Genomic DNA, 9,334 nt, shown 5'->3' on the forward strand with positions numbered 1-9,334 from the left:
TCATCGGCAGCACAAAGAAAATTCAGTGAAATTTTCGGACAGCTTCGTTGAACAATTTCTCTGTAAAAAAATAAAATGGCGGCGGAAATTTTTAAACGTCGCATGGCGCTTGTGATACTTTGCCTGGAAGGTGACGATTTCAACTTTCAAGACTATGGTAGAATATCGATTAAGACGCTCATTACGAGCACCATGTTCATCGATCCTCTTCCATAGGTTTAAATGGCAGATAAATCGATTTATCGCAAAGCACGCCACGCCACTGGTTTCGCGTCTTGTCATCAGAAGAGACTGCGATTTAAAGTTCTTCGATTAGCGATTGATCGATCGAACGTTTTTGGATTCGATTAAAATTTCGATGCACTGGTTAATCGATTATTCGATGCCGACTAGTCAAAAAGTATAAACGTGGTCAATTTTCGGCTTAAGGTGAGATTGTAGTCCTATCTTTCCCCATGTAATTTTGGTCAACTTCAGGTACAGTTTTTGAGAGAACCATCTGCCCTAGGAAGTTGAAATTTGGCATGCATATGTGTCATAATAAGGAGATTGGAGTTAACCACTTTTTAAATTTTTTTTTTACTTTTTTAAATTTTTTTTTTGGTTTTGAAAAAACGTATTAAATTTTACTTTTTTCCCCTTCTCTATTTGAGTCTCATTAATAATCTTATTGTTACTCAACATTTTAAGCAGGTTAGACCTGTAGAGCTTAAAAAATCCGAAATTTTTAAAAAAAAATGAGCCTTCTAGGTCAAATATTTCCCGAGAAAAGTGTACCTAAAGGTAAAAAAACACAATTTTTCAGGAGAGCACTTCAAAGTCTTTAAATGGTTTTGACCTTGACCTTGGAAAGTTTATCCACACATAAACAATCACGCCGCGAAACAAGAAGTTTTTTTAATATAATATATAATATATATTTATATATAATATATATAACATATATATTATATAATATATAAAGTTATATAAGCTATATATATGATCGTTTATAATCGAAATTTTTGGATTCCTGCTTTTCCACATATAAATGCTGATATGTTCATTAATTTTCCTACAAACCCCATACTATTATATACCAAAATACTCAGGAAGATACGTAGAATAAGAAAAAAATATAAACAAAAAATGTTACAAAATTCGATTTTTTGACTACAATCTCACCTTAAATTACCGGAAGGTCATATACAATTTCTCACGAATTTTCGTCACTTTCTGTCGGATATCGTCGTATTTATTTGGTAGATTTCCAGACGTAGTTGCAGAGAGAGATTGGAAGAATACATCCTACTAATGAAACTCACAGCGAGGCTCAAACTTTTTCTGAATCCGCCGCCTTTTCTAAGATGAAAAACGAAAGTTCATCTTTGATTACGAAAATGAGTGACAATTTTAGTCAAGCGTGTATTCTGATGCATCAAATGGAATTTACCTACGCGAAATCCAAATGTGATCACTTGGGAGCATACCCTCGCCGGAGCCTCCGTGGGCCGGACACGAGATTGAACACTTTGTTTCTCATAATGTTCGTTCTCTTACTGAGTTGTACTACTCATACTACTACTGAGTCGTGGTGACCGGCAGGCCACGAGGCCATACCAAACTTCGTTTTCTTCTCTTGTGAGCTCTTGGGGGTAGGCATTGTGCACGCGATGGCCTACCCCACGCGTTTCCCTTTTTTAGCTTCCTTTGGTATATCATGTTGTTCAGAGCCTCGTCACGCTTCAAAGTCGAAATGCTTGATTTTCAAGTTTACAATGTCCCAATGCCTGACGTGAATTCTTGTTCCCGAAGTTCAGGTGCCGCCACCTGATGAAACATCTTTTGATTCGGCAGAAAACCGAAAGTTTAATCATAAATCTCAGTCCACTTTTGTAAGGTTCATGGCAGAGTGTCCAGAATGATATCATCTGCTACAGCGAGTACCAGGGGTCCAAGTTCGCGAAATTTTCGAAATTCTAAAGCAAATGATATCATCGTCGCTGAAGTCGAAATGCTTGATTTTCAAGTTTACCATGTTCCGATGCCTGACGTGAATTCAACCGGAAACAACCCCGGTCCCTTGGTTCCCGAAGTTCAGGTGCCGCCACCTGGCGAAACACCTTTTGATTCAGCAGAAAACCGAAAGTTTAATCATAAATCTCAGTCCACTTTTGTAAGGTTCATGACAGAGTGTCCAGAATGATATCATCTGCTACAGCGAGTACCAGGAGTCCAAGTTCGCGAAATTTTCGAAATTCTAAAGCAAATGATATCATCGTCGCTGAAGTCGAAATGCTTGATTTTCAAGTTTACGATGTCCCAATGCCTGACATGAATTCAACCGGAAACAACCCCGGTCCCTTCGTCCCCGAAGTTCAGGTGCCGCCACCTGGCGAAACACCTTTTGATTCAGCAGAAAACCGAAAGTTTAATCATAAATCTAAGTCCACTTTTATAAGGTTCATGACAGAGTGCCCAGAATGATATCATCTGCTGCGCCGAGTACGAAGAGTCCAAGTCCGCGAAATTCTAAAACAAATGATATCATCGTCACCGAAGTCGAAATGCTTGATTTTCAAGTTAACGATGTCCCTGTGACTGACGTGCATTCGCCCAGGAACAACCCCGGCTCCTTTGTCGTTTAACGTTGTTAAACCCAACGTTTAACAAAGAAATTCAACGATTTGCAGCGCCCAGCTACTCAGGCATAAGACTGTTTTGTCTTACTCAACATGTATAGTATGCTCCATTGAATGTGGAAGAGTCCCTGTTGAGATGAGTGCTGAAGAAGGCTCAAAAGTGGAATAGGCTTCATTGAAGTCCATATGTAATGGGTGCCGTGAGTAAGGATGAGAGTGTAAAGATATACAACTTGTAAGCAAAATTTGTCACTTTTACAATATCATGGGGAGTAAGTAATGATTTTTAGGACAATAGAGCAAAAAGACAAATGAAATAATCGGGCCATTAGTATGGTAAGACATGGTTGGTCCACCTCTTCTTTCTTCATAATTTTCCCTGATTTCCCCCATCAATTGACGAACTTTTTTTTAATACTGACAGTCATTTTTGAGCGGTGGACTATGTACCAAAAAGAAATTGGACACTTAGGTCCTTTGATTTAAAAAAAAATGTACGTTCGTATGGTCAATCCTCCAGTTCTGGGGTCAATTTATCAGTAGCAAATAAAGACTTGAGAGGTGCTAATTAAAGCAATGTAATGAATGAAAATGAAACAAAATCAAAATATCTTCAGTTGGAACTCAAGTTAGTACAAAAACATCCTACAGCAATGGGGTAAAAAGTTTGTTTTAAAGATCCAATAAATAAATAACAGTGAAAAAAATTTGAGAAAATTTCAAAGTAAGAAAGTTTTAAGAAGCATTCTAAAATTTCAGCCTCAGTCTTTACTCTTGTCTCTAATCTTGTATTTCTCTTTCTCTGTTTATTAGATGAAAATCTGCAGTCGTTGTTTTCCGCGATGTTCAGCAAATTAATCGTAACAGAACTCAAACATTCATTGTATCCTCTCTTAGTGCCAAAGACTCACAAGTTTGACGAATTTGACCATACATGACATTATTCTAAGCTGTTTCAATTTTCGACCCAAGTTAGGGCCAAAATACCCTCCTTTGTTGTTAGAAACCTCAAACCCATTCTAGAAAGCAAATGAAGGTGATTTAACAAATTTTCCCTGGCATTTCCCAGTTTTCCCTGACTGTGGCAACCCTGTTGAATGTAAAGAAGGACCCCGGTTCGTCCGAAGATTTTCGAGTTCAAAGGAAGAGATTTGTCTCAGTTTTGTTTCAGATCGGCTGATGCCGCATAGTGTAGGAACCTCAGCTTATAGCAGCTGAAGTCAGACCCGCGTGCAGTCAGTGGATTAAAAGCACCGTTCAAAAAAAAAAAAAAAAAAATTGTTGATGAATCTTAATCAATGACTTGAATCTTTCAGCAAGGAAGATGAAATGCTGAAAATCAGACGACATTTTCAGGTGTTAGGTTCCGGAGTAAGATCCCAATAACTTGGCCGGATCCCCGGCGTGGAACAGACCCATTGAATGATTTGAGTAGCATTCTACGAACTTCAATGCTTCGGGAGTGGTGCGGAATAAATTCATGGATGAAAATCATGGGATGTGTTGATTTGTTGAAGAAACGACGGAATTTCGTATTTTTCCCAAGTTTAGCGGAAAAATCGGATTGCATGCATTATTTTGAAGATTATGCCCTCAACTGAGGCTTTAGATGGTCAACAAGTAGAAAGGGATTTTACCAGTCTCCCGCCGACCAAAAATATCACGATTTCATTCATTGAAAAACATGATGAGGACTAAATTAGAAGTTCAGTAGTCCCTCGACTATCCAACCCTCCATTTTTTCTTTTCAGCGACGGAAGATTTTCGGAACATGGAAATATTCTTTGTAGAAAAGAAAGCTTTAAAGTTGCAGGGAGGCTGTATTGGTATCCTGACTAATCCTATGTACTTGCTACCCCCAATGGAAGGATTTGGATTAGGACAGGAAGGGAATCTTCACCTACCCGGCCCACTGGTAGGACTTGCATAGATTATGAATGAGCCATGGAACTATACCTATATCCCTCAAGATCCTTACACATATTCATCCCCCCACATTTCTTGTATCAAGAAAAGAAGGAAAAAAGAAGGACAAAAGAAGGAAAAACATAATTAAGCAGCTTAAACTGAGAGTCTCTCGTCTATTAGAAGGAAAAAAGGAAACAAGGAAAAAGGAAAAAGGAAAAAGGAAAAAGGGCAAAAAGGAAAAAAGGAAAAAGGAAAAAAAAAACCCCCTCCAAACACAGCCTCCTAGTGCGCAACTCCCACTACATTTCCATGTTCATAACTTTAAACAAAAAACTCACAGATGGGCTTTTTCTTGTTTCTTGCCGAGATTCATGACTAGTAATTTCATGCCAGCAACAGAACCACGAGATAACACAATGCTGCTTCTTCCGAAAAAAAAAAACCGTGTCGGACAACAAGAAAAATGATCCGATCCTTTTCTTTGATCTTTAGAGTTTCCACATTTCAATAAAGTCATGTTTCGTGCAACCGATGATTTGGATACAACCATTAAATTTTTGATTTCTCAACTTCCTGACAAATTCTTTATTTGTCCCCCCCGTTGCATTAAGTTGGATAATCCAGGAGCTTCAGTGCTCTGCACTGCGCAGACTGAATGATAGCTCTTTCAACTATCTTCCCAATGAGTACATATTAGATAGTTCTACAGAAACACAGAGTCTCCAATATTCCCCCACACAAAACAGGCAGTTAACGACGGAGACAGGATATTTTCCCGGAGTAAGATCCCAATAACTTGGCCGGATCCCCGGCGTGGAACAGACCCATTGAATGATTTGAGTAGCATTCTACAAACTTCAATGCTTCGGTAGTGGTGCGGAATAAATTCATGGATAAAAATCATGGGATCTGTTGATTTGTTGAAAAAACGACGGAATTTCGTATTTTTCCCAAGTTTTGCGGAAAAATCGGGTACACGACAATATAAGTATTTCTCGCAACTAATCAGAATTTTAAAAAAATTATCACCTCATTCTTGTGACGAATTCTTTGACGGCAGACGCATTACGAGCTACGGCTCGTCACCGGTGCGACTCACCGTCACACTCGTGTCGCACCGATGATGAGCTGTAGCTCGAACGCGTCTGCCGCCAAAGAAATTCGTCGAAAGTGAGTTATTAATTTTTTTGAAATTTTAATTACGTGACTTGTTCGAAAATAGCTCCCTCATTTTATATTTCTCGCGTCGTTGCCAAGGTCATAGATGAACTTGACGTACCGAAATCATAACGATAGGTCGGTTCTAAGACGCAAAGGTGAAACAACACAGCGATATCCCGTTTGTTCAGGTGAGAAACGTGATTTTTTTCATGAAGTTTGAGACTTCATGTGTACCGTGCCTCCGGAGAGGTTGAAGTTTCGAAGAAAAAACAGAAAAAAATTTTGGTCTGTTTAAGATACGAGCGACAACTTTTCTGATGTCTCCGTCAAGCGATTTCGGGAAAAAAAGTTTGTGCGCTTCATCCTGTGGATCAAACCATTTTATCTTCTTCACAGTGAGAAAGTTATATTCACACCTGAAAGCCCACCTTGCCATGTATGTATCTATAATCCAGGCGCCTGGTAAGTCTACCTGGAATTTCGGGTACACAGCTATTTTTTGGCCTACTTCGTGTTTTTGGGGTCGCTGAATCTGAGGTTTCCTTACATGTTTCTGGTGTGCATTTGCCGCAATTTTGAAAAAATGGCCTAAAAAGGCCTTTTGTAGCGGATTTTTTAAAATAGCGGCTACGCATGAGATAAGATCCCGCGCGGATTTAGTTAATGTTTTGAATAGCTGACGTAATTTGGAAGAAAATGGTATACACATATGATAGGTTTGCTCAAAAATTGAGGAAGATACAGCATCGTGAACATCGCGCCCATTCACGTTTTCGCGGCGCACCCGTCAACGCGCGATCCGGCTCGCCGCGGTCAGCCAAGTTCCGAAGCGTTCCAAAGTTCCGAGATCCGAGGTTCCTCACTTTTTGAGCAAACGAAGCATATTCATAACCATTTTCTTCCAAATTATGTCAGATATTCAAAACATTAACTAAATCCGGAATTGTTTCTCATGCGTAGCCGCTGTTTTTAAAAAAAACCGCAAAAAAGGCCTTTTCAGAAAAAATGGCGGCAAATGCACACCAGATACGTGTGAGGAAACTTCAGATTCGGATTCAGCGACCCATAAAACTAATAGTAAGCCCAAAAAATAGCTGAGTACCTGAAATTCCAGGTAGCCTCATTTTTAGCACCAGGCACCTGGACTACTAGGTTAATCTACTTTAATCGTGTTTTTATTACAGCAAAAGAGAGAGAGAGTTCATGGCAAAGGTAAGTGTATAAAATGATGATAGGGAAAAATGAGAACAGAACACAAATTTGATTTGCTGCTTGGCTGTAATGTACGACAGAGAGACAACTATGGAAAATCTGTGATGAGAAAGGTCTTAATTTTTTTTTCACTGAAAAAAATATAACTTTTGCTATTGCAGCCTACATAATAATCCAGAATTTTTCGAAGATGTAGGTTATGGAATATATTGACGTTCTGCCGGGCTAAGACAGAACGACGTATGGATAATGAAATGTTGCCAAATTTCCCCGACGGCATGTTTATTTTTGAAGAAACTTATGCTTGATTATCTATGAAATTTCCACATACTTTATATTAAATTATGAACAAAACAGTCCGGAAAATTAGATGAAAACTATTCACAATTTTCCATTGAAATTTTAATTTTATTAGAAAAGATACAGGAAAGTCTCGCGTAATTTCAGTCAGTTCATGCGCGTCCATCAACGTCATTGGTGCTTTGCTGATTATTTCAGCCGATGGCGTCCAAGAGGGTGGAAACCACATTAAAATGGCGGATGATTTGAAAATACAGTGAAAGTTCGTTAAGTCGCATTGTCTGGGGAGCAATGAAAAATTCGACTTAAGCGGCAATTCTAGTTACTCGTTTCTCCGCTTAACTCGAAGTCATCGTGAAAATCGCAAAAATTCGACTTAAGCGGCAATGCCGCCGCTAATTGTACTGCTCATCCTCCTGAAATTGAAGGTTTAACTCATGTCAGAATTGAATTTATCCCGCCCAATGCAACGTACATCCTTCAGCCCCTTGAACAAGGAGTGATAAAAGTAATGAAACACAATTATCGAAAATCAGTCGTTCGGAGGCTTCTTAACTTCATAAACCTCCCAGAGAAACCGCCATCACAAGAACTTAAGATCGACATGTTACAGCTATGAATTATGTGGCGAACAGCTGGAACTCGGTCACAAGCTCGACAATTGTTAATTGTTTCAAAAAGGGTGGTTTCCAACAACAGATGTTTCCACGCAGCGTAACAGGTCACTTCATGACACCAGAAATTGCTACCGCAATTGTACCGCGAAAACGCAGCGTCAGCGTTATGTTGTAAATTTCGTTTGGATTTCGCGGAACAGTTGTGCGCATTTTCCGGAAAATTTCACCGATTCACACTGATTTGCGCTTAAACGCAAAACTGGTCGATTTTGTATCATTTTGCTCAGTATTTCTACAATCAGGGGGCCACGATCAGTGCTCCTATCTAAACTTAAATTCATTGGACAATTTGACACGAGTGAAGTTTGCCGCGTATCGCAATCGCGAAACACTCGAAACTCAAGTTCAATACCATCTTCAGAAGACTGATCACTGGAATTGACAGACTGAGTGGACAAAGAGGAAATGGAGCACTCCTATTGGTTGAAGCGGGTGGTTGCAACCGACGAAGGAGATAAATAATATACGAACTAACGGCAAGCACGAGAGACCTTATAGATGGTAGGAAACCCCCCCCCCCCCCCCTGCTTATGATAATCACCTGTTTCAACCAATGAGATCGCTTCATTTTCCTATCGTCCTTTTGGTCTGTCGCTATGTCTATTAAATTCAATTATTAGCCCACTGGCCAGCATCTGCTGTAAAAATATAGACATAGAGGAATCGGCGGTTGCAGCCCATTTGGGAGCGGAGGTATACGAGATTAATTTGGACCGGAAACATTCGAAAAAAGCGGGAAAGTTCTAATACTGTCGTATTAGAAAAGCGCTCAGGTGTTCGTAAATGTATTTAATGAAGAAAGGACGTATAAACTCCGTCGACTTGGCTGGGAAATGGAAATAAAACATCAGCTGATGGCAAACAAAGGTTACCAAGGAAACCGTAAACGCGTATTTTTGTTTCCCGAAAATGAGCTCACCGTTGAGCTCATCAGGCGCGTTTTTTATAGGCTTCATTTGAGTTCAACGATCAATTTCGATAAGAATTACTCTACCGCTAAGAAATTTTCTTATAGACAAACGATCGAAACTACCTGCGCATTACGTTAAGAGCATAAAATACAGTTTTCACAGCTTTATTTATTTTAAAAATGGACCCCCCCAAAAAGCCTACACATCGATGAGCTGGTGCGCCATTTAACCGCATTAGCACTAGAATACTAGTACTCAGAGGCAAGTCGAAATCAAAAAGCGCTGCCTATCGGCTGAGCGCTTAAAAGTCAGGAGTTAAAAAAAATAATAGACAAGTGAGACAATACATACCTTGATCAATATCAACCATCAAAAAGTAACTAACTCCGGTGTACGAAGCATCAACAACTTGTTTTTGGCAATATTAAAAATGTATAACGTAGATGTTGAAAGTATAGTATGAGCGAACGTCGATGACAATCACCATGGACCGGTTACTGCACGCATAAGCAGCAAAATCAACTGCACCGTAGATTAAAACATG

Source organism: Bemisia tabaci, chromosome 9 (genome assembly GCF_918797505.1).
Source record: "Bemisia tabaci chromosome 9, PGI_BMITA_v3".
Classification (NCBI taxonomy): Eukaryota; Metazoa; Arthropoda; class Insecta; order Hemiptera; family Aleyrodidae; genus Bemisia; species Bemisia tabaci.